At 36.6% G+C, this 27,458-nt stretch overlaps 1 protein-coding gene and 1 long non-coding RNA gene across 4 annotated transcripts in view; both read right to left on the bottom strand.

Moving 5' to 3' along the window:
• LOC111546138 (putative uncharacterized protein encoded by LINC00269) overlaps positions 1–27,458 on the bottom strand; it is a 160,896-nt gene that overhangs the window by 109,756 nt on the left and 23,682 nt on the right. The window contains exons 2-3 of one of the 3 annotated variants that reach the window (XR_002732659.1): positions 16,094–16,171; positions 6,289–6,521 (exon numbers count right to left, since the gene is read on the bottom strand). The exons of 1 other annotated variant lie outside the window; for it this stretch is intronic. The gene's annotated coding sequence lies outside the window, so the exon portion shown is untranslated. Of the gene's footprint in view, positions 1–6,288; positions 6,522–16,093; positions 16,172–27,458 lie in introns of those variants that run through there. One more of the 3 variants, XR_002732660.1, reaches the window with a different exon arrangement.
• Positions 374–5,249, bottom strand: LOC111546139. Its single transcript, XR_002732661.1, has 5 exons — positions 4,296–5,249; positions 3,167–3,282; positions 2,897–3,018; positions 2,005–2,163; positions 374–1,314 (listed from the first exon to the last, which is right to left on the bottom strand). It is a non-coding gene; the product is annotated as an uncharacterized LOC111546139 (long non-coding RNA).

Below are 27,458 nucleotides of genomic sequence, written 5' to 3'. Positions count from 1 at the left end.
AAAACAATAAAATAACATTGAAATAATAAAAGTTGATTAATGAGGAAGTGAATGGAAAAAAACAGAATAATAACAATAATAATAGTTAACCTTTGGGTCAGGTGGAGTGGCTTACACCTCTAAACCCAACACTTTGGGAGGTAGAAGTGGAAGGACTGCTTGAGGCCAGGAGCTTAAGACCAGTCTGGACAACATAGGGGACCCTGCTACAACAAAAATGTCTTTTTTAAAAGAATAGCTGGGTATGGTGGCATGTGCCTGTAGTCCTAGCTACTCAGGAGGTTGAGGCAAGAGGACCACTTTAGCCCAGCAGGATGAGGCTGTAGTGAGCCGTGATCACACCACTGCACTCCAGTCTGGGCAACAGAACGAGAACCTGTCTCTTAAAAACAAACCAGAAAAACAGTTAACCTTTGAAAAGTTTTTAGTTTGTGCAATATATGTAGTAAGCAGCAATTTTATGCATCTAATTTAATCCTCATAACAATTATATAAAAAGAGAGGTAGGCTAGAATTAGAATTTGAATCCAAATAAGTGAAACTCTGCAGAATGACAAGAGGAGGACTAAGAGAATAAAAAACATTCAGCCTATTCTCTTTCACATTACAAATTACTTCTTAAAAAAGAACCCTGGGCACATAACTCTATCCTTCAAGATAACTCTCAGGATTGCAATCTGTCAATATTCAACAGAAGAATTAAAAATCGTCATGTATTTTGAACCAGTAATTCAGCTTCTAAAATTGTATAAAATATAAATGCAAGGATGTTCATTAAAGCATTACATAAGATAATAAAAATTCAGAAATGGCACAAATGATTTTGGATTTGTTAGGTAAACTATGGTAGGTCTATGAGATAGTTTACTATGTATCACTATAAATTATATTATAGAAAAATGTTTCTGAGAGGAAAGAAAATGTTCACAATATATTGCTACCCTTAAAAAATGTATTCCATTTTGAATAGAAATAAAAATATGTATGTATATTTTGAAAAAGGTCTTGAAAGAAAACATATTAAAATGGTAATAAGCAACACTTCTCCCAGCTGTGTCCAGAATCCAGCATCCAAAGCTTCAGTGGTGGGGTGGCAGGAGGGGTAGCAGCAACATGGCAACCTCAAGGGTGGAACTATGGTGTGAGTTTGGATCTCATTCTAAGTGGTACAGCCCCCCAGCCTGGTTCTCTGGCTCATAGTAAACTCCACAATAGTCTTCAATAACTTCATTTTCTGCTACAAGTATCCAGAGTTTGTTTATGTGGCTTGCCCTAAGGATTCCAACAGATACAGGTCCTCCTCAGAGTAAAGTCCTGTGTGAAACACAAAGCAAACGGCCAAGAAGTTCAGGTCCTCTGTTGGAAAATGTCCAGCATCAGTTATTCTCATGATTTCTGGAATTATCAAATACAAATTCTCTTCCCCAAGATCAATTTTTGAGCAATAGCAGAGACACTGGAAATTTACTGTGATAGAAGTGGAACTAAGGAAGAAATGAGGAAACTGCTGGAGACTGGATTTCCCAGGTCCCACCTCCAGACGGCTGCCTATGTGTGCTTTGACCAATGAGGGTAACAATTATCCCCATGGAAAAGAACTCTTCAGAGAAATTCTATTTCAAGGTGAAGATCCGATTCAAAAATTAGGACTCCACAATTTACAAGTCTATACAGTCAAAAAAAAAAATATGCAGACCTACTGAAGAGTTCAAAGAGGAAACTTAATAAAGCAATTCCCAGCCCCTGAAAATAGCACTCATGTGAAGGGCTAAAGATATTCCAAATGGAGGATTTCCTAACACCCCCTAAGATGTGATGACTGAGAAGAGTGACAAGTAGATAATTCCAGGGACTAGAAGAGAGAGGCAGCCTTTTGAAAGGGTACCATATAATTGATTTCATTTTCAAGTGAAATACCTGGCACTATCACTGCCTCTCTCAATTCACCCATGTGACCTGTGAGGAAGTTCCTATGACCCTTTGGCTGAGGAAAAAAAAACTGACCTGGTTACGAAGGTGTCACATCATATGCTGGTACTGGCCAGCCATGGATTGCTTATTCTACTGCAGCCTCAGCCAAAGATGTCCGTAAAGAAAAGTGATGAAGAGATATCCTCTCTCATGGGCAAAACTTGGAGGAGGAAGTCTTGTTATTTAGTATGCCTGGGAAGAGAAACGGCCTGAGGTTTAAATTGATTTACAGGAATTCACTGTTGGGTGGCTAGTTGGCCAGGAAATGGAAGAAGAGTGTGAGAAGATTGGTGAGCACTGTCTGGGAAAAAAGTCATGTGAATGTACCAAAACTGGGCATAAAGCATGAAGATGTTTGTGTCCTGTGCAAAATGCTCTGTGAAAGACATCCATTCTTGAGGAAGTTCTCATCAATCATATTGTCACAATCATTCATGCAAAGGCTATCAGGCAGCATCCCTCCCCAGTGCTTATCCAATGGGCCCCTGTACAAAGATGCCATCATGACAGACAGAGGCAATGCAAGGCTTCAACTGCACAGTCTTCACCTCCACTTTATCACCATAACACAGTTTCTAACGTACAACCTCAGTGACCGATATTTAATACCTGACAGAGCATCATTACCAAAGGGATTAGCAGCTTTCGGGTGGCAGGTTGATTACAGTGGTCCTCTGTAATCAACAGTGAACCATTTTGGAAGGGGCAGAAATTTGGCTTCATTAGATGGATATCTATTCTATACATGGATTTGCTATGCTTCTGCCAGCACTATCATCTCATGAACTTATGGAAACATACTGTTAATCTTCATAGAATCCCATGACGCGTTGGAGCTCATTTCACAGCAAAATGTGCAGCAAGGAATTTATACCATTAAATTTACTTGTCTTGCAGTGTACCCTGTTGTCTGAAGAAAACTTACCTAATGGAACAATGAAATTAATTACTGATAATTCATTTATGAAATCAGCTGGGAGACCACATCCTAGGAATATTGGGTGCTTTGAACAAGGAACCATTATAAGGTGCTGCTTCTCTCATAGCCTGAATATAAATATTTGGAACAAATGGGAAAAATGAATTACCATTTTTGTTAATACACAAAATAACTTATTTGTATCATTTTTGCTGTCTTTATAACTTCATACTCAGCAGATTTAGAGGTCTTAGTTCCAAAAAAAGAAATACTTACATTAATAACACAATAATTGTTTCTTCGAAATATAATTGAAACCCCCACGTCGATATACTTTGGGCTTCTCCTGCCATTGAACCATCAGTCAAAGAAAGGGGTTGTGGGAATTGATCCTAACAACAGAAAATTGTTTTGCTGAAACATGATGGGATTTACTGTCATCTTCCCTTAATACTTTCAAGCTTAGTAGTAAAAATCAAAAAGCAACTATCCAGTAAAGCCAAAATCACTAAGGGTTCCAACCCTTTAGGAAAGAAGTCTTGGTTCACCAGCCAGATTAAAAAAAAACCTGACCAATTGAGGTTCTGGTTGAGGGCAAGAGGAACATAAAAGAATGAAGGAAGGCGCACACTCATGATTAGAGACAGAGATGAGGGTGATGCTAGCTCTGCCTGCTTTTATTATGTATATATTAACAAATTATTTCTATTTTGCCCTTTCCTCTTTCTCTATTCATATTATCTATGAGGGAGTGTTCATGATGCATAGATTTTCATTTTAATTCACAAATCACTGCACTCTGAGAAACTGATGAAGAGGACATTGTATCACTTGACCACCTTCAACTTTGAGAATGAATAGTGAAGATCAGACTTTTTGTGTCCCTTTTGTGGGGAGGTGTGACAGCATCTTCATTTGTGCTTTGGGTTGCATTTTATCAGGTAGAAGAATGAAGTCATTGTTTCATGGGAATAAATAATATATGGTTAGCAAAAATGCATGCTGCACAGGAAAAGGGGTGGACTGTGTTACTTCCTTACTTTCTACTTCCTTACTGCTCACAGATTCATTTCCCACTCTTTCTCTGCTTGCCAGAAATTGGCTCTTACAAACATGTCCAAGGTTTTTTGTCAACTGCTTTCTAGCTAGGTGGGGTAAATGGGAAGCCCTAAGTATGAGTTTAGGCTGAAGGAAGGGATAAATCAGGCCCCCATTCCAACCCTCCCGCCGCTTCTGGTAGGATATCTAGTAATGGCCTAATCTTCTCATGGTTCTAATTCTAATCAGGGATCTAGATAGCCCCTCTCCCTCTGGTTTCACCTCCAGTTGACTGGCCCTGGTTCCTAGGCTCTGGTAATACCACATTCTCCCTCCGCCCTCCAGGTGTAGGAATGGCAATACTTACGTGGGTTGGCACACCATCCTTGGTTGGCTTTTCAGCTCTTCTAATTCCTTTGTCATACATTTTAGGCTTCTTACATACTCCCAAGCATTGACTCTGTTTTCTCATTAGACTCTGACTGATCACAGTTATTTCAGTAGTTTAGGTGAAAAGATAATGGTGATTTAAATTGAGGTGCTAGGGTGTTAGCAGTAGGTACCAAGAGATTTAAACAGAGTAGAGGACGTGCTATATATATTGAGGTGTTGAAGAAAAGGAGGAATCAAGGAGAATGCTTGTTTTTTTTTTATTTTAAGCAACTGCATAGATAATGGCATAATTTATTGAAATGCACTAGATAAAGGAACAAGCAGCTTGGAAATAAGAATTTTAAAAATTTCTCTTTATATGTGTTCATTATAAGATCCCTGTAGGATAGCAAAATGGGATTTCCTATTTGACAGATGCTTAGTAGAAACTAGAGATTTGGGAAAATACCCAGCCTCCTTCTTGATACCTCAGTTCTAAGTCCTCTTTTTCATTTGCAATTAACTTATAAGTGGTTAGACACTAGCTCCTTTTTCTGTTCCTGTCAAATGGAGAAAAAAATTAGGAAAAATGAAATTTCTAGGGATATTTTTATTTAAATGATACTCTAATAGAATAAAAGAATTTGGCTGACTGTTTTAAGTGTTACCAGAAAGGATTTTACCTGATTCTGAAATGGCAAAATTAAGTGATGTTCTAAACAGGGAAACCTTAAGGCAACTCTCATTTGCTTGTTCTGATGCTCTGAGAACAACGGGCCAAGTGCACTTAGCAATGTTTTGAGAAACTGCCCTCTGTCAACATTCTGTTTTAGCACATGATCAATTCATTGCCTTAGTATCGGCTAAATTTCATTGGAATAAAAACAGGAGGAAAATACTCACCTCATAATGAGATTCTTGAGTCCAAAATAAAAATTTGTAAGCACTTTGGTGCCTGAATGAAGGATATGAAAGAAGCACTAGTTTGTTTCTGGCTTTGTGAATTTAGCCATATTCTCATGTTTCTATTACCACATAGTTATCAGCCATTCACATATAAAAATATAATCTGGAATCAGGAACTACAATATTAATAATCAATAATGGGTAAGAACACATGAAAACATCACCAATATATTTCTGAAAAGGAAATTGGTTGTCAGATTATCTTTCCTAAATTTTATACATTTAGCGTTAGCTAATATATTTCTTGGAATACTTGTGTAGTTTATCTTTTTGTGATAGTGTCTTTCAAAAAGTGCTGTGGAGTGTGACATAACATGAGAAAGCAATCCTACAGCAAATTTTGCTTTATACCTTTGCTATAGACACAACATTCCAGTTGATGTGAAAGTGTGTGTAGAGTGTATATGTCTGTGTGTATGTTTACTGAATGCATCCTCATTGATGGCTGGCCATTTAGGGGTTGAAATGTGAAGAGAAGCAGAGTGGCATAGGGATGGGAAACTCTCCTCCTTAATTAGTCTTATAAAACCAAAATTTCCCATGCTTAAAAGGTCAAAGAAAGAGTATAATGCACTTATGAAAAAGAGATACCCTCATTAATCTGGTTGTTCTTGGCCCAGACCGCAGAAGAAATATAAATGCTGTCATCACTTATGTGTGAGATAAAGGATGAAATGTGGGAATTTGTCGGTTTACTGCAACGACCATTCTTTTGGTTTGAGAACATTAATGGAAATAACCTGAGCTGAGAAAAGCTCCCTGTGAGGAATACACGTTATGGGAAACTATTAAAGACAACGTTTGGTCAATGACCTTCTTGACGTAGTTTAATCAAGCTGCACGCCCTGCACCAAAAAGACAACTACTTGAAGGAGGGAGCCCTCAACAAGCCAAGACATTTTACCTTTATTACATGAGTCTGGTAAAAGACACGAGTGTGCAATAAATCTCTAGTTCATGCATTCAGAGGCTGCACTATAATAATGATAGACTATAAATCACAGAAAATATGTTACCTTTATTTTAGGACAGTCAATAGCTAGAAATAGTGCTAACCAATAGCACAGATGTCTAGTAGATACAAAAATGAAGGTTTGGCAGTTGTTTAAAAATGGGAAGTACAAGGATTTGACCTGAAATATATTAGAAAATAGCAGCAGTTTCATAGTTTTGTCAGGTTTCCAGTTTTTCATTTCACTATTTCTTTTTTAAATCCCATGTTCTGTTTTGGAAGGTAGACTGCAACTTTGGAAAACTGAAAAAAAAAAAAAAAAAAAAAAAAAAAAAAAAAAATTCTGTCATGCATTTCTAAAATAACCTTGTAAATATTTGTAGATCATATACACTTACATGAGCTTTTATGTAAATTTGTTTTTCTTTGAAAGTTTAAGGATAATTGAATGCTGAGAATGGAAGTAAAATGAGGCTGTAAACAAATGGGAGGCTCCCGCAAGGACCCAAGGGGATTGGAACTAGGATTTCCATGTGCCAACTATTAGCTAATTGTGAGATGACACTGACTGACCGGACTCATGATCCACATCCCACTGTCTGCCTCAAAAGAGCTGTTAGAAGAAGAAAGTGCTCATTTGCTGCAACTGTGACCAAGTTCTCTGAAATCCAATAATAGACAGCTGGAGATCCCTCACATAACTGACAACACTAAGGGTCAAAGAGGCTTCTGATACCCCTGAGGGAGAGGTAAGAAAAAGCAGACTAGGTATTCTAAGTACAACAGGGTTAACAAGCTGTAATTTACTACCTTGTTGATTTTCTTGCTCGCTAGAAGTCTGTAGAAACTAAGAACTTATGGAAAAGTGAATTAATACTTTTCAAATATCCTCTTTTTTGTCTTTCCCTTTTTTGTTCTTGTGCCCCACCATTTTTATGGTGGTGGGAGGGGGGATGGTCAGGAAGTTAGGCAAGTTGATTTAGTTAAACAGTTGAAACTCTAGAGAAATGTGATCTTAACTTCCCAGAGGTTGAAAAGTAATGCTGTTTCCTGTGATTCTCCATTTCCTGGGTTTAGCAGGGACACAGATCCCAAGAATTAAAATATGATGAGAACGTCTGTCCTCCTAAGATGTTCTCACCCCGGCAGGAAAGTACCATACCAGAAATTTCACAAGAAAGTCTGCTCTCATGAGACTCACAGCCAGACTTTTAACCATTTTGATAAGTTCAGAAGAGCTTCCATCAAAAAGCTTTCAAATGCCTGTCCCCAGTGACCCCACAGATCCCTTTGAGAGCCACCCAACACCACTTCATAGTTCCCATAAACACTTGGACCTTTCCCTGTGAAAGCTGACAAGTTTTCCCGAAAGTCCTTACATACCACACTCAGCCTCATCTTGCCAAATGTGCTATCTCAGTGGAAACTGCTGGAACTTTCCAGACAGATTTTATGCTACAGGCAAAAAGCACCTCAGTCACCAATGTGCCCACACTGTTTTCTGAGACTGTCGGTACCTACATATTTCATACACGATGTAAAAAGTCTCATACTTTTTTTTGTCCCTGTATAACTAAGTATTGCTCTCATAATACTTTGTGAAAAATGTCTCATAACTAGAGTAATTACTGATGTCAACGCCCCTGTTAATATTCTGGATCTGCAAACATTTCACATCAGATCTCCACATGGAAAAGGGACTGCTCACCTCTACTTTGTAAATTAGCTATATGATTTATCTGTGGGAAACATTTCAAAAATATAGATTCAGAAAGACATCTACCACATGATGGCTTTTCCATATGGCATCTCATAATTATTTTGCTGTGTGTGAACATGATGAAAACAGTTTCATAATCCTCCAAGGGTCAGAGTAAATTATTTCAATTAGACATATTTCAGAGCAAACATTACCTTCGGGTTTATTAATAATATTACCTGAGAAGGAACAGCTGCCTTTTATGCATAAAAAGCTGTCAGCTTCTTACCGCTCCATACTATAGAAACCCTTTTGTGACTTTAAAAAAATGGCAGATTTTCTCATGCTTTACCTAAACACAGAACTTGGCAGCAGGGACCTGGTTGTAATCCTCAGCATGGGAGCTGGTGGGCGGATTTTTTTTTTTCTCTATAAACTCTTGTATAAACCACACCAGTCTCCTGGTATTTATTCTGGGTAATGCTAGAAATTGTACACAGATCCAACAGGCCATGTAAAGGAGTTTTGTAACTTCCTGAAGCCCTTTCATGCAAAATCCTTACTCTGACTGCTATTCCAGAAAGATGGGACATTACAGCAGCTTAAAAGGAAGGTTTGCTTTGTTGTCTTTTTCTCCTCTACATTGGAGCCTTGCAAATATGAAATAGGTCAATTGGGGCAACATAATAACAGCAATTAATATGAAATTAATTGACCTATATTGAAAATGTGATGCCCATTGAAATGGCTTCAGAGCTACATCACGTAGATAGCTATATTAATAATAATTAAGGATTGGAATTTTTCTCTGTAGACGGGTTGTCACTTTATAAGAGTTAGTTGGAGCTACATATTACTGCAGCACATCAATTAAGCTTCGCTTTATTATAACCACTAGTCTCTGAACATGCATATTAAAAGATCTCAAGGCACAGAGTCTATGAGACGTGTGGAAAAGAGATTAGAAACACTCTGTGTGTCTAAGAAATGTATCATCTTATCACAAGCTTTTCTTGCCTCCCACCCCAAGATAATGACGATGACAATGATAATGTGATGATGATAATCATTATAATAATGGGATGATAATTTTGATAAGGGCTTCTCACCAACATGTCCTGCTTTTGGCAAAACTTCCCTAAGGCAAATGCATATTCATCTTGGCAGAACTGACAAAGAATGTATTTTTTTAGGAATTTGTTGCTAGTTGCATGAGAGATGGTATGGTAGGTGGTAGAATTAGTCAATATCAACTATTCAAATATTACTCTTTTCGCATTGAGTCCCAGTGAGGCTTCAAATTCTCAGAGGATCTTAGCTGAGGTAATATCTGTGACCTTATCAGTATTTTTTGAGACAAACTAATTTAAGTAGTGTGATTGAGATTTCGAAGGAAACTTAAATGTAAACACACAATCTTTCAAATACTTGCAACCAACATTCCTTTTCACAAACATACATGAAGCCATAAAGCAGTCCTTTACCAAAGACAGCAGGGAAATGCTGTGAGGCGAAGAGGGTAATCAGAAAATTTTCTTATATTTGTTTATTTTGCCAATGAATATTATACAGCTGTGGGGAATAGAAATGAAAATTGGGGAATAGAAATGAAAATTGCAATCAGAAAGGTTATTTGCATTATTCATTTCTCTTTCATTTTAGGAAGATATCAATAAAAATGGGGAACATTATAGAATTTAAAAGAAACCTTGTATTATATTTTCTACATTCCTTATAGAAGGGCAGAACATCTCGTATGCTTTGTTGCAACTATTCCAGAAAAAAAAAAAAAAAAAAAAAAAAAACACCACAATCATTGCTTCTCTATCCTACAATCTTATGCTTTCCAGTTCTCCTTTTTTTTCCTCTGTCTTTTGGTACTCTAGCATGTCAGATTCTTGTTTTGTACCTGTTTTGACAACAACTAAATGGTGGAGCACTAAGAACCAAAAGCAGAGCCATAACTGGGTCAGAAGAGATCTGAAAACCTAATCATGCCACAGAGGAACCATTGGCAATAGTTCAATGCTTACTTATGGCACCAATTTATTTCTTCCCATAGTGGCCACCATCTAAGTAAATGAACCAGCATCTACTCAGTTGCTCAGAAAAATAAACCTGAGAGTCATCATTGACTGTTCTCCTTCTCTCACACCCCAAATCTGAATCAACAGCAAAACTGTCAGTTCCTAATCAAAACATATTTAAAATTAACAATGTATCATTTCCAAGGCTGTTACCATAAGCAAAGCCAGTACCATCATTTTTCTGTACTACTGCAATGGTCTCTCAGTATTCCTCATACTACTTGCTTCTATGATATTTTTCCTCTCTATAATTTGGCCTCCAAACAGTTGTCTGTGACCTTTCTGAAAGATATATTATATCATGTTCCTACCCTCAACCTTCCAATGCCTTCCCATTATACTTAGAATAAAATTCGAAATCCTTATCATGGCTTCTAAGTCCTCATGAGATTTAGGCTCTGACAACCACTCTAACTTAATTTCCTATCATACTTCAACTAATTCACTGCACTCCAACAACCTTTGCCTTCATATTCCTTTATACCGCAAAGCCCTTCCTATATCGGGGCTTTTACTCTCTATTTGGAATAATTGCATTCCAGATATTTGCATGGCTCACTTTCTTTCCTCAACCACCTTCCTACCCAAATTTAACCTTCCAGAATATAACTTTTACAATCCCACCTAGAATATTCTGCCATGTCAATGTCTGTAATGGTTAAGTATTTTTTTGGAGGTGGAGACAGAGTCTTGCTCTGTCACTCAGGCTGGAATGCCTTGGTATGATCCTGGTTCATTGCAACCTCAATTTCCTGGGTTTCAGCAATCCTCCTGCCTTGGCCTCCCCAAGTGCTGGGATTACAGGTGTGAGCCACCACACCCAGCTGTAACGGTAAATTGCATGTGTCAACATGAGTGATCTAAGGAATGCCAAGAAGCTCAAAAAACATTAATTCTGGGTGTGTCTTTGAGGGTGTTTCCTAAAGAGAGTGGCCTTTGATTTGGTGAACTGAGTAAGGAAGATCACCCTCACCAATGGTTATGGGCATCATCCAATCTGTGGAGGGCCCCAGCAGAACAAAAAAGTGGAGAGAAGACAAATTTGTACTCTTTGCTCAAACTGAGACATCCATTTCCTTCTACACTTGGATATTAGCAACCTTGGTTCTTGGGCCTTCAGAACCTAACTGGAACTTACATCATTGGCCCCCAGTTTTCAGGCCTTTGAATTTAGCCTGGAACCTATATCTCTTGGCTCTCTTGGTTCTCAGGCCTCTAGGCTTGAACTGGAACTGCACTACTGGCTTTCCTGGGCCTCCAGCTTGCAGACATTAGATCATAGGACTTCTCTGTCTCTACAGGCTTCTGAGCTAATCCTTCATTCGTAATAAGTCCCTTTCTATATATCTGTGTTTGTACATTCATCCATCTATCTATCTATCATCTATTTATCTATCCATCCATCCACCCATCCTTCTATCCATCTATCTACATTTCCTATTGGTTCTGCTTCTCTAGAGAACCTATACTATCCTTTTATCTTACTTCATTTTTATTGTTAAATCATACTTGACAGTTTAATATATATGAGCTACATTTATTTACTTACTTGTTTACTTAATTATCATACATCTTCTATCAGAATATAAGCTCCATGAGGTCAGAGACTTTGGGAGTTTACTTACCACTGTATCCCCAGCACCTAGAACATTTCCTAGCACATACTGGATACTAAATAAACATCCATGATACAAATGATTATATTTGACTCAATTTAAAGGTTTGAAATACATGAAACTAAGATAACAACAGGACAAGTCATATAGTTTCATCTGCCCTTTTTCCATGTTAAGGGAAGTAAATGTGTATTATTATTCAATGGTTATCTAAAAACCTGATGAATCCACCTGAAGGTAATACCTTGTATTGTCCTTAACTCCATACCTACCCCCCAAATACCAGGTAATGCATTGACTGTCTTTGGGTTTATCTACTTCTTCTCAAAGTATCTTGTTTGCTTTTCATGTTTAACTCTGAGATCATGAAGTTTCAGTTTCTGCTTGTGTACCATTGAAAGACTTGAATTACATGTTCTCCAAGATCCCTTCTAGCTACATAATTCTACTAAAAATGTAAAGAAAGGTAGAGCCAATGGTGACTTCTGTTATTTAATATGCACTTATGTTCTAGTTTATTAGTTACCCTATCTATAATTTTAATATGCAACTATAGTTACTTGTTAGCCTAGATTTTCACTTGGTAGTAGAATACAACTTATAATGTTACGTATTCTCATCGAATATCCCTGATAAGTCTCATAATCAAAAGAATAGAGTGGCAATCAAAAGACTAGAAAATAGCCCTGATATCTAATGTGTCATTCACTATTCAACCTAAGTAGGTTGTCTTCCTTTTGTAATTTGATTGCCCAACTTCTAAAATAAGGTCAATGCACAAAACACTTACTGAAATCCTTTTAATATGGTCCTATTTCCAGGACCATATTCCAGGTTTCTTGGAAGAAGGTACTAAGAATGATTTTGGCAAGTCAAGTATGTCAGAATAAGAGGTAGAATTGGTCAGAGGGAGAAATTGAACAACCATGGAGGTCTAATAAAACCTTGGCCAAAAGCTCAGGTGCATATAGAGCCCTTCAGAGTTCTCCTGCCTTAGGCAGAATACGAGGGATATCTACATCCACCTCAATCAATCATTGTATCAGGGCAAGGAGTGGGGTGGGGCAAGAACATGTCTTGGAACATGCAGCTCACATAAACTTTGGAAACCCTGGAGGAGCTGACTAATGGAGACTGTCTTCCAGCAATTGAGTCAACAAGTCCTATCTTATAGGGGGATGGGGGTAACACATTTCCATCCCTTCTGGTCACAGAACCATGTAGAAATTCCTCTTATATGTTTTATATTAATGCAAAAGAATAAGATATGTCCTATATGGGTGCTTTTCAAAGACAACTAATATGATACTGTATGTGTATTACTGTGCCTTCTATTTTCAATCTATAATGGGCAATGGTAATAAACATTTATGATCTACATTGAAGTGTGCATGTATCTGCAAGTGCCCATGGGCTTTTGGGTATAAGGGAGCTTGAAGTATGTCAAAGGTCATTTACAGACTAATATTCATAATAGAACAGGGCAATTACCAATTCATAAATTGTGCTTTGGCTAGACTTCTCCTTCCTAGACTTTTCAAGAGCATTGGCTTTAGCTATGGGCCTACTTAATTGGCTGTGTTTGAAGTTTACAAACCTCAGATCTCACACCATTTTAGAGGGTTCATCAACACATTCATATATGTAGCTATCATAAAAACAGATGTTTACTTAAAATAACAGAATTCTTAAATTTTTCTAAGTGTTCTTTGCTGTCATTATTATTTGGCCTGGAATTACTAACCATAGAATATACCATAATTATTCTTCCCTCTTTTCCCTTTCCACTTAAATAGTTTAAAAATCATATTGGCTTTTTTTTTTTTCTCATTTCTTGAAATACTCAACCAATTGGCGTAGCCCTTTCTTTTTTCTTTTCTTTTTTTTCTGTGTCACCTTTTAATACAGGTTTTCATCACCTCTGCAAAAGGGATTTTTTTTCTCCCCAGTGAAAAAGATGGATTGGTAAGTGGCCCTACAGCCTATAAACTGTTTCCTTTTAATTCAGGCCCGAGCAGTTTGGCCTGGCTCGCATTCAGGTAGTATATAACTTGTCTGAACTCCTTCTAAAGGGCCTCCTGCTTGTATATTTATGCTGAGTACTTGGGTGAGCCTTGAAACAGCCTCTCTACAGAGTGATGGGATGTTTGCTCACCTCCAGACCACATTGTAATGAAGCATGCCCCTTGCTTTTAAAATCCTGAGGTTCTGACCTCTCCAGGTGAGGCTTTCCCTGGAAATGGCCCCCTGAGGCTACTCCCAACTGCACAGTTTATGTGTGGGACACCAGTAACTATGTTCACTCTTAAGGGTTTTCTTTCTCTTTACATTGTCAGCTGCTTTCATGTTCCAACATAAAGGCCCACACAGGAAGTATTAGGAGAGATTTCTAGACCTCCTAAAGCTAAACCTGGTAAAGCTTTCCTTTAACATTCAAATACTCAAAGGAACTTTGTGTAAATTACAAATTTTGCAATGGTGTATCCATTTGAAGAAGAGTGGTATAATATGCAAAATAACAAAGAAATTTTTTCATCATAAATGTCATTGCCAAGAACAGGAACTGATGTTACTTGGCTTTGATCTTTGTTTTCTTCCCCTTCTTCCACTGCTTAATTCAATTATGTTTCCCTCCTTTACATAATGCAAGCACTACTCCTCCAACTCCTCCTTAATTACAGATTATTCAGGGATCCTGGATTTCCTGAGATAGAGCCAGTATATTTTGGCATTGTTTTATTCAAACCTCTACCAGGTACTGCATGTTCAAGACAATTTTCTTTTAAGTGCACCCCCCACACACCAAAATCAGACTACATAGATAATAGCTCATTCAGTAATCAGTAGATTATGAAGTGGTTGAAATGTATTTGAAAATTAATGGATAGACTGAGACAAAGAGGCTACTTAGATTCCTTTGATGAGATGATACAGCAACTTACATCTAACCTAACTGTACGCTACTCCCTCTCACCCAACTAACTATGCAATTGCAAATTTTATGAAAATATTTCAAACTATATTTATATTATGGCCCTGTCAAATACAGTTTTTAAATAATTTTGGCCCAGGATTGAAGATTTAAAAGAAAAGTGAAAACTTCCCTGTCCTTTATACATTACCTTTCTACCTAACACTTGGACTACAATCAATTATTCTGCTCATTTTGGGGGGAAAAGTGAGAAAAGTTATGGAAGGGTAATATTTGTAAAAGGAGATAGCAACATGTCATGATAGACTTTACAGCATGTTTCTGTGCTAAGCCTACTACACAGCAAACTAAACTCAAGAGAGTCCTGTCCTCTACCATCTGTGACTGCAAAAAGAAGATAGGAACAAACAAAACAGCATTAAGCAAGAATTCGTAAATGTAGTTAGATATCTAAAAATGATAGTTGTGAAAAGGTATCTTTTCATCACAGTTTAGTGGGATGAACTGCAATCTCTCTTTTAAAGTGTTATGTAAAAAGAATTTGAATGGTGATGATGAAGTTTGACTTTAGGGAGTCAAAGTCTTGTCTGAGAGAAAGACCAGAGGATGAGCAGGTCAAGATCCCTCTTCCCTCCAGCACAGTGAGTCGACTTCATATTACCATTCTCTGATTAGAAATCTTTTTTATTTTTCTTTCCTTGGTTCAAAACATTTCCATAAATTGCAATTATTTCCCACAGTGCCAAATATATCTTCATTGACAAAGGTGATTATTACGTATTAAAGTCTAATCTCATAAGAAATTTGTGAATGTTAAGCCTCTTTCTTAACTAGTCAAGAGCAAATCCTTCCTTCTCACAACTTTTCATGCTAATGTTGCATGTTATCACCTGCATGTCAGGAGAAAATTCTTTAGGCAAAGATGTTCCCTTCAGAAGAGAACAAGGGCAGTTACCCTGCACTAAATATATCATGATGGACTTTGATCTTTCCAGTCTCTTCAGATATCTTTTATTTTTACCCAGAAAAAGTTGTCCATATGTTCAGTTGTAGAGATGAAAATATTAATTTAAACCAAAAGCATATTGCAGGAAAAGCAATCTAATTACAAAAAGCCATTTATACAGAAAAAGTATACTTTCAAATAAAGTAGTGAAAAGGTCACCACAAATCTTTATAGGCTAACAAAATGGAATCAAATACATAATGTTAAAAATGTACAGAAACAGTTTCTGTAGAGGACTAACACTGGTCTCTGTCACTGATGCCTTGAGTAGATCAAGAGAAAAATAGAGACCATTTGAAAATTAACTAATATAGTTAAATTAACAAATATACTTTCAACTGGGTGCAGTGGCTCATGCCTGTAATCTCAGCACTTTGGGAGACCAAGGTAAATGGATTGCTTGCACCCAGGAGTTTGAGAGCAGCCAAACAACATGGCAAAATCCTATATCTACAAAAAATGCAAAAAATTAGTTGAGCACGGTAATGCACATCAGTAGTCCCAGCAACTTGGGAGGCCAACATAAGAGGATTACCTAATCCTGAGAGGTTGAAGCTGCTGTGAGCCACGGTCATGCTGCTGCACACTCCAGCCTGGGTGGCAGAGGAAGACCCTGTCTCAAAATAAATAAATAAATAAATAAATAAATAAATAAATAAATAAATAGAAAAAATAAACTTAAATTAAAAAATATACTTTCACTGTAAACTCTACAAAGAATATAGAATATATCATATTTATAAAACATGCAGAAAAAAATAGGCATGTACAGTTTCAGAAAATATTTTAGTATATTGCAAAGCAGAAATTATGTAGGGTACACTGTCTAACATAAAATAATATAAGAAATAATAATAAAAGGCTAAAGAAACAAAACAAGCAAAAACTCTAACCATTAGAAAAGTTGCTATAATTTTTCTAAATAGCTTTGTTCAGACCAAAAAAAAAATAAAAGTTAACAGTTAAAGATAATTTAGAAAATAATGAAAATTAGTATATTACATTTTAACTTTCATGAGATGCAGCCAAGGTGGTATGAAGAGACAAAATCACAGCCTTGTAATATTTTTACAATTAAATAAGAAAAAAATTGAAAATAAACCAAGAGTTCAATTCGTTAGAAAAAGAAAACACACTTAAGGGAAATAGAAGAAAGATAATAGTGAAGATAAAAGCAGAAAATGATTTATTATAAAAGACAAAGATAATAGAAATATTAAATAAGTTCAAGAATTATAAAAGAAGAGAAGAATTTCCTGCAAATAAAATCCAGAGAGAAACAATGATTGAAATTATAATGATAAATACCTGTGATGTATTTTGTACTTTTCCTGTAGCAGACACTATACTTAAGCTTTGCCTATTACTTCAGTTAATCCTTAAAACAAAACTCTAAAGTGTTTATTTCTGTTCTTTTTATAAATGTGGTCACTGAAGTTGGGGGTTTCACTTGCTATTATAGCAAAGCTTCTTATGTATCAGTGATGGAATTTCAAAGAATAATCCTCTCACCTTTACTCCAAAACCTGTACTCCTAACAACTACACAATTTTTAACAAAATCATTTGATAAGATGGTCACAGAAGATTAAAATGCCTAATTCTAATTAGTTTGCTAAGTTGGATGAATTGGGCAATTTCCTGATAAAATATACATTTATCAATTGTACCAAGTTTAGGCAATCCATATATACAAGTAAATATTGAATTAATTGGATATGTTACAAAAAAATTATCTCCAAACATGGCTCTAAGGCCAAAATGGTATTTTAACTAATGAGTTTTGTTTTTAAGTTTTCAAAGAACAAAATTTCCAGCCTTATATTACTTATTCTAGGATCTAAAAATAATAAACAGTAGTTTTTAAATTAAATTAAATTAAAATTTTACTTATTTATTCTTTGAGACAGGGTGGTTCTTTGTTGCCCAGGCTGGAGTGCAGTGGTGCAATCATGGCACACTGCAGCCTCAACCTCCTGAGCTCAATCGATTATCTCACCTTAGCCTCCCAAGTAGCTGGGCTGCGGGTATGTGCCCCCAAGCCCAGCTAATTTTTGTGTTTTTGGTAAAGATGGAGCTTCGCCATGTTTCCCAGGCTGGCCTCAGACTCCTGGACTCAACCCATCTGCCCAACTTAGCCTCAAAGTGCTGGGATTACAGGCTTCAACAACCCGCCTGGCTAGTTTTTTAATTTTAAAAATTAAATATGTGGTATCAAAATTTGATAAGGATAACAAGAAAATAAGGAAATTATGCATTTATCTCAGTTACATAGTTGTGAAATCACCAAATACCAGCACTATTATGAAGACATCTGATTGGATAAAATGAAATCCCATTACTCATTAACCATGATATAGAAGAGTTCTTAAATCATTCATCAGCTTCACCTTATTGTGAAATTACTACAGATATTCTCATTAAATTTAGGAACAAGGGAAGAATTCTCATCATCATCATCATCATCATCATTGCAGAATAATGTTAGGAAGGCCCTGGCTAACTAAACAGCCAGTGAAACCATTTATAAGAAACAAACAACATTTGGAAAGTAGGAGATAAAACTATCTCTATGACTAGACCACACCGGAAACAAAATACATAACTTACAAACTCAAAATTCATGAGTGCTGATGAAATGATCCAACGCAACAGAAAAATTATACAGTCTTTAGCTTCTTATATATTATAAATAACCAATTTGTTGGAGCAAACTCCCACCTGCATCTAAGTGTGCCTAAGAGCAGAAAAGAAGGACTAGATCACTGCAAGTGGAAACCCCTGTGGCAAGCTGCTGTCAGGCTGAAATTTCCATGACATCTCTATTTTTCACAAACAAAATGTTATTGTGGTCCTACTAGGCACCAGGATCTGTCCAGATGTAGAGAAAATAGCGTTGAAAAGATCTGGAAGATATCATTGTAATGGAGCTGATAATTGATTGGGATGAGTGGAACAAAGAATCATAAAAATGAAAAGTAAATAAACTGAAAACGGAGTGAAAGTTGCTATTATGAATAAAATGGACTAATGAGATGGAAAGACTCAGGGGGTACTTCAGGTTGGGAATTCAGAGTCCTTCCTCAACAGGTGACATTTAACCTCAGAATTGAATGATGAGAGCCAGATAGATGATCAGGTTGAAGAGAATTCCAGATAGAATCTTTTATTTTGACTTAAAACTTTGTTTAACTTTTATGTTGGATTTTATAATACATGCATGCTTCTTTCAATGTAAATACACTGTGGACTTTTCCTCCAAGATTAATGTCATATTCATTGAGAAGTCCATTCAGACAGCCTTCTCCATTTAGTCACTTTGACTTCAGTTCATTTGGACACTTCTTATAAACTAGCTGTTAGACGTTGTTCTCCTCCTCTTAGCCAATCTCCTTTTCCTCCTTTCCACTTTACTCATTAATATATGCAATATACTTTCTCATCTTATCTCTAACTCTCACCCCCATCTGAACTCATTACTGAAATGAACGATGGGGTGTCTCATTTGACATATTACTTCTTAATAAAAATTGTGATACCCAAGTGGCCTCAATAAATTGTGTTCATACAAATTAAGGTAATGTCAAATTGGCTGTTTCAAAATGTTCTTTTTTACCCCTTATCATTCTGACACACACCCCTAAGAGGTATCATTTTTAAAAAACATAAGAATATTAAAATAATTTCATTTTAATTCTGGTAGTAAGATGGTAGCAGGTTAGATCTGATTCTTCTCTCCTCTCTTGGACTCTAAGCAGTAAGGAAAACAGCAACAGCAAAATTCATGAACTCCATTTCCAGTGAAATTGCAAGACAAATTTCAAATTGTGTAAGTGTTGATTAAAGCAGTTGAGGCTAACAAAGCCTTTCAGAAATCCCTGTGGAAAGAGGCAACAGAAGCAGCAGTAGACTATGAAAAATGGGGTGATGTATTGGGGGGTATAACTGGTGGTAGGAAATCTTAGCAAGTGCCAGAAAAAACTGTACACCTTCTATATAGGAACTCTGTATTCTTTGGTGATAGTGGCCATGAAGACACTACAGAGCATGGGAATGAATGTAAAAGCAATGACGGAGTGGATTAGGTTCTGAGGGAAGCATGGGCTACAGGAGGGGTTCATACTAAGAAAACGTTCATCAGCAGACAGTCAAGTCTCTAAGAGTTTTTAGGGTGTTTTCACTCAGCCATCTCATAGGGAGCCTAAGATAAAGAGTTAATCTTGAAGAGATTTGTAGACATGGCTTTTCTCTAATGAAGTATAGTACTAATTGATAAATAAGAAACCAAAAACTGAGTCAGGAACAGGTGCTCATGCCTGTAATCCTGGCTACTCAGGAAGCTGAGGTGGGAGAATTGCTTGAGGCCACAAGTTCAAGACTAGTCTGGGCAATATGGCAAGACCCTGTTTCAAAAACATAAAAAAAAATAAAATAAAAAAAGAAAGAAAAGAAATAAAAAACTTTGTAATTACATTGGGTTGGACTAAAATGGACAGAAATTGTACAAAATAAGAGGGCTTTGAACCTTAAAACTTCTACAGATACACAGCTGGTTGAGAAAGCTATTAATATGTAGAGGCAAATATTGGTAATTTATATTGGAAAAGAAAGGATAACTCAAAGGGAAGAATCAGGAACCCAGAGGGTATAGCCAAGACTCATGGAGAATCATTTTTAGGGAGCCAAACAAGCCCCTAAACCATGCTGGATTTCAGAAATTGCTGTGAACCTTAGTCAACTGAATTATTTGTTGTAATGACTCTATCTCTATCCCACCCCTGCACATTGTGGCAGGGAAAAGCAAGAGTGCATAGAGTACATGGACCTCATTTAGTTGACAAAATTCTGGACTGCCAGCTGATGCCATAAGAGAATGAAACTTTTGCAGACCTTGGGAGGAAATGAAAGTATTTTATATGTTAGAGAAAGTAAACAATTCATGGCCAGAAGATGGAAAGTGTATATTAAAGATAGCCACAAATTATTTTCTAGCCTTCTCTTTCAAGTATAATTCCCCTCCACTTAAGTCAAGGCTGACCCTACCAGCTTCCTCACTGAATCAAATGCAAGTAAATTCAACTACTTCCGAGGCTGAGGCTAGGTAATAAGAAGCCCCTCAGAGCTCACCCAGTCTCCTTGTAATACCCCTATTTGAGCCATGAGCTGCCATATGGTAAGTCTGAATACCCTACTGAAGATACCACCTGGAAAGGCCTTGAGACCACAGGGAAGGAAGAGGGTCCCAGCTGAGCTTAACTTCTTGGCCCATCTCCACCAAGCCACCAACATACAAATTAAACTATTTTGAAACCTTCGGACCAGCCAAGCTAGCAGCTGAATACCAACAAGTGATACCAATTAATGAAATGTGGAGCAGAAGAATTGCCCAGCTGAGCCCTACCTGAATTCGTACTCCCTAAATTATGTGAGATATAACAAAATGTTGTTTTATGCCACTAAGTTTTAGGATCGCTTTTTAGGAATCAATGGACAACAGAGCATCCATAGTAATGCATATAATAAATATGTAACTGCTATGTCATGTAAAAGAACAGGGGACTAAGGGTCTTACAATGAGGTATAATTTTAAAGCTAATCACTGGAACACAAATACAAATCTTATAAAATATCAAAGTCCCAACAAGAAAAAAGCAAAGAAAACAGACTAGAAAAAAGGCTTAAAATGCACACACACTAATACTTGCTATAAAATCTTGCAATGAACAAATGTTCCTGGACAGCAATTTGTCAATATGTAGCACAAATCTTAAAATTGACTATATATTTTGATCTGAGAATTACATCGGAAAAAAAAAAAAAAACAACTTCTAAAATAAATTATAAGAAATGTATGTAAAATTTTATGTATAATGTTGTTTGCTGAATAATCATTTATAATAGTAGAAATTTGGAGTCATCATTACTACCCAACATATAAAATGATTTAATAAATTCTGGATTATCATATAACAGAATAATGTGTAACTTCTGAAAAACATGTTTTTAAGAATGTTTAATAGCATGAAATCCATGCAAAGTATAATGTTAAGTGCAAAAGAGCAGAAAGGAAAACTATATGTAGAGGATTATGCAATTTTATAGGAAAATGAAGTGCCAATTAATATATAGGTACAGTTTTTTAAAAAATATAGAAAAAACTTAAACATCAGTAATGTCACCTATAGTTAATAGGAATTATATTTTTATTTTATTCTATATATTTTAGGATACTCACTAATATTTCCATATATTTGTTAAAATTATAAAACTCTATTTTAAATAAGCAAATAACTAAATTGTCAAACTAAGGATCTGCCATCTTTCACAATGAAGCTTTCTACTCTCTCTTCTATAATTATGAGTTGGATTCCACAAAGAGTGATGGTTAAATCAGCTCAACCAACGTTGATACCCTAAGAAGACATATCTGGAGCAAAATTCTTAAGCACAATTCATTCTCTATATTTCTGGAATACTTATTATTATTGAGGTGTCCACAGATGTCTGGTTAAAGAGGAATTGTCTAGTTATGTATTATTTTAGATGCCGTTTAGATTCTTCAAAATCAAAAGGCAGAACCTTGTTCCTAGGGCCATCATCTAGCCAAGTGACATTTCCTACTAGATACTGAACTCTGAATACATTATAACCCCACACAACATGGAGATATCTTATCTCTGACAAACTGTGTTGTCTTTATTTAATTAACGGTCTCCTATAAATCCCTGATAATTTTAATATAATTTTCAGTACCCCAAAACATTAAAAAAAGGAAATCTTTCTAAGCCACTACTCTTTCTTGGTTTTCTGTTACTGTTAACTCAGTTCCTTTTTGCACATAGAGTAGTCTGCAAGCTGAATTAATTTCAGGATGTTAGGTCACTGTCCAATCTTTTTCATGCCATTGCCTCCTAGGATCATGAAATAGTTAAATCTCCTCCAAAGTCACCATCTAAGAGTACATACATGGCAGGAGCATCTGGCTCATTATTAGATTATGTGGGCACCAGTCAGCGTAGAGCTCTGAGCAGACTAAGTAATAGCAGTGGAGGCATAGTTGTGGAAAAGCAACCCACAACTTGAATGGCCAGGACACAAAATTACTCTTTGGTCTTGGCACAGAGATAGGCACCACTTTCTTTTCTATGCAGCTCTTTTTACTTCAAAAGAAAAACATTCAGACTCATTAGTTTATATTACTTTCAATCAAGGATCTAAAAATATGAAAAATTTTAAATTTTAAAAATATGAAAAATTTTAAAAAAGAAAAGATATATTTTCTTCTCAGACCCTACCTTAGGTATTTCATTTTCTCATACCCTTTCATACTCTCCCACCCAAAAAGGAAAAAGAAAGTGCCTGGTATTTAACTGGACCTGAAGTCAAAAGATCCTAAGTACCACAAGAAAGACTACTCTTTTGATATTTTTGGCAAGCACCAGGAGTGGATGTTCTAGAATTCTGGCCAAATTTTCCATCCAATTCTGCCGACTAACTTGTGAGGTTCTGGGCATTTGGAAAGAAACAGATAAGCAACTCAGCATCAGACTTTTTTAAAAAAATAAAACCCAGACACTAAAGGTCTTCAGGCTCAACACAGGTGGTATTTTTACAGTGTGCACAGTCCTGTTGCCTGGACTCCATTGAGAACTACTCCATTAAGTAGTTTCTCTGAGTAGTCACTCAGAAGTGAATTGCAAGCATCAGTGGTTCCTCTCGCTAAAGAACAGACACTCTGCAGAATCAGAAGGGGATTTCTGGGTAACTTGATGGGTCTAATAATCAATTCTCTAGCCACATCTAGACTCCACACAAGATGTTTGACAATAGGACGTTATGCATGCTTTGTTTGGGAACACAACTGTGAATACAACTTAAATTGTAATTGTAACTTGCAAGGCTTCAGGGTCTTTTCAGTTGCGTGCTTTTCCCTCTACTGAATATTCTTCCTCCAAACATTTGCATGGCTCTTTGATCATATCATCAGAAGACCTCACTGACTACTCAATATAAAGATAAAAATTCTTCTCCCTCTTCTAACCCAAATAAGATTGACAGATGTAGGGGCCTGGGTGGCAGGAAGGGTGCTCAGTTATATTTGAATTTCAGATGAACAACAAATATGCCATTTTTTTTTTTTTTTTTGTATATATATAAGAATGCTCCAAATAATGCTTTGGACATACTTACACTAAAAAGTTACTTGGATTTATTTGGAATTCAAATTTAACTGGATATTCTGTACTTTACCTGGCAAGTATGAACCCACCCCAATGTTCCCTTTTCTCCCTCTATTTTAGATTTTTCCACAGGATACAATGCCACCTGACTTATCACATATTTATTAGCTCTTTTATCTGTCTTCTGAGCTAGACTGAGGGCAGGGACACCATTGTATTCTAGCACCCAGAACAATGCCTAGCATGCAAAGATTTGTTGCATGAGTGGAATGAATGAGTGAATGAATGTTGATACACTACTATGTAGAGCTTGGGGATGTGGTCTGCTTGCTCTAGGAACATCCTCTTCCTCTGCTGCTCCATCCTGGCCAAAAAAGAGCAGGTTCTGAAGGCCTGGTTTGGCAGCTGTATGCTTCTCGGAAAATTCTGCTTAAGCCTCCTCATTGTTCGGGCTTCCTTACCAAGTCCTAGCTGGTCAGTTTCTTTTTCTCAAGTTTACCTGGTGCTTTATACAGAAACCAAGGAGGCAGAGTAATTTGGAGATTCTTAGCGGGCTGTGTTTTCAGAAGGAAAAACCTTGTTGGATAGCGAATGCCATTCTGAATTTGTTCAATGTCAGAGCAGAGCTCATGGAAAGTCATTGTTTATGTCTGACACAAATCTTTATTATGCAATTAAAAATGTTCTCAGTTACTCCAACTTACCTTTAATAAAAAGTTTAATGTGTTTTTATTTCTTCCAGGCAGTAGATAAAAAGAGGTCATGCAATATTGATTTAAAATCCTAGCAAGTTTGCCCTTTTTCCTTTTTTTGAGACGGAGTCTCGCTCTGTTGCCCAGGCTGGAGTGCAGTGGCGCAATCTCAGCTCACCGCAGACTATGCTTCCCGGGTTCACGCCATTCTCCTGCCTCAGTCTCCCGAGTAGCTGGGACTACAGGCGCCCGCCACCGCGCCAGGCTAATTTTTTGTATGTTTAGTAGAGACAGGGTTTCATTGTGTTAGCCAAGATAGTCTCAATCTCCTGACCTCATGATCCGCCTGCCTCGGCCTCCCAAAGTGCTGGGATTACAGGCGTGAGCCACCGCGCCCGGCAAGTTTGCTCTTTTTTCTAAGTCATTTTTTTCTTGAAGATAAATACACACCTTCATGGACTTTGTGTATGAGTATATATTAAGATTACTTTATGTCAGGAAATAAATTGCTATTCTTTTTATTTTTAGGAAAAATATTATCTTTCCATTACACATTAACAATGATAAGCAATGTAATATCTAATTGAAATTAGTGTTAATATGTATACATCAGATAAAGGTGTTCATGAACTCATCTTTAGGTATAACCTGAAAAAAAATCTGCCAAGCAAGAATCATAACATATGAAATTCTGTAGTTTAAAACATTAACTAGAAATAAGATTAAAATGATGAAAATATAAATGATTTCATAGTACTCAAGTTCATTTTATATTTAGGGAAACATAGCACATAGAATAAACATAAAAATCTGGTAAGGATGGTGTGATTTTTAAATTACAAAGTTTCAAGTTTCTCAAGTCCCAAACAATGACTAGCACTTTGAACTTAACAGTTACAATTTAAGATGCAAACAACAACTATTTGCCATAAATAACCCACTAATAATAAAGTTCTAGCTTAACCACTAAAGTGAAAACTCATTTTTTTTGGGGGGGTGGGGGTTAGGGGACAGAGTCTTGCTCTGTCACCTAGGCTGCAGTTAAGTGGCTCAATCTCGGCTCACTGCAACCTCCACCTCCTAGGTTCAAGCAATTCTCCTGCCTCAGCCTCCTGAGTAGCTGAGACTACAGGTGTGCACCACCATGCTTGGCTAATGTTTTGTACTTTTAGTAGAGATGGGGTTTTGCCATGTTGGCCAGGCTGATCCTGAACTCCTGGCCTCAAATGATCCACCTCCCTCAGCCTCCCAAAGCGCTGGGATTACAGGCATGAGCCACCACACCTGGCCCAAACTCAACTATGTTTTTATGGCTTTACAGAGAGTTGGTTTTCCTGCCATGTATATTTCCCAGGTAGTTCGACCTTATCTCTATTCTCTAATATGTTTTATCTTGAAATTTTAAACATAGTTCTTGCACTTCAACATGTCTTGCTTGTATTCATCACCAAGGGCTCTTCCCAAACTCACTGTATCTTTGAGTCCATAAATAACCTGATCTCCATCTCAACTCTGGAAATCTGATTTCACTTCTTCCTTTAAAGATAATATAAAAGCACCCCTTAACTTTTAGTTCAACCATATATAGACTTCCATATTCTCCAAGCATGTTTTTCTCTCTCTGAACATTCCTCATTTTATTACATTTATAATAAAAAGATTGCAAAAATGTATTAAATAATTATTGTATGCCAGGTATTTTCTATGCAGTTGATAAACTGTAACTAATTTATTACTAATACAACCATCTAATAGCACCTAATAGTAGGTGCTATTATTATTTCTTTTTTGCAGAAAAGTAGCAAGAGGCCCACAGAAACAGAGTAACTTAGAATTCAGCCTGAGAGTATAGTTCTAGGGCCCTGACTCTCACTCACTGAGCTCTAATGACTTCCATTGACTTAACATGTATGCTTCCCTACCTGACTGTGAAAGTCTAAAGTTCACTGGCTCTTTATTCATAAGCCTTGTATCTCCAGTGCCAGGCATAGTTCCTGTATCACAGTAGGACTCCAGTGCCAGGCATAGTTCCTGTATCACAGTAGGAATTACATAGTCTTGCTAATTTGGAAGGACAGAAGGACAGAAGGAAGGAGGGAGGGAGGGAGGGGCGTTTAAAGCAACATATTGTGCTTATTTAGACAACTCAGTTGGCATTTTACGCTTTCAGCATCTTCTGAGACTGATCATTTATTCTACCAAAGACAAATAAAGAGAAAACAAACAAACCAAAACAAAACTCTCACCCACCCAAAGCAAACAAATGAACTTAAGTCCTTATTTAAGTATAACTCGTTTCTTCTAGACACTGAACGCAAGACACCTAGAGTTTAACACACTATGCTTTCAGTCAATCCATCACTTATAAAATGTTTATTAAATACATATTGAGTCAGCCAGTTCACAGGGTGTTTGCCCTGTTGTTTTCTTTAATGAGGAAAAAAAATCTTCTATCATACATAATTAATTTATTAATTATATTAACTGCTAATTGTCTGTCTTACCCTTTTGACATGTAAACTCCACAAAGGTACACTTCCTTGCCTTATTCCCTAATGTATCATGGGCACTTACAACCATGCCTGACATAAATTACACATTCAATAAACATTTATTAAATGAACGAATCAGTGTGAAAAGTTATAGAAGCTGAACAGATCATGGTGCATTTAGTAATGGAAAGGAATTAGCAGCAGTTAGGGTCCCACTGGAGACATATAGTGAAGAAAAATGTAGAATCAAGAGTCACTGAAAATGGTGGATGATATTACCAATAACCAAATGGGGAATACAATAAAAGAGAAAAAGAGATTGGGAAAAAAAGTTGGGAGTTAATTTTGACCAGGTTTAATTTCAGTTCCATGCAGAATATCCAGGAGAATTCCAGTAGGCAACCAAAATGCCTCATTACCTCATTACTAACAGGCAAAGGCCATAAGTATCAAATTATTCAAACCCTAGTTATGAACATCAGTATTTGTGATTGAGTTTGTGGTACATAATTCCTTGTGCCTCAGCCTTCTGCTGTG

The sequence above is a fragment of the Piliocolobus tephrosceles genome, chromosome 11 (genome assembly GCF_002776525.5).
Source record: "Piliocolobus tephrosceles isolate RC106 chromosome 11, ASM277652v3, whole genome shotgun sequence".
Lineage (NCBI taxonomy): Eukaryota > Metazoa > Chordata > Mammalia > Primates > Cercopithecidae > Piliocolobus > Piliocolobus tephrosceles.
Note: the sequence above shows the minus strand (reverse complement) of the source record. Positions and strands in the feature narration are given on the sequence as shown.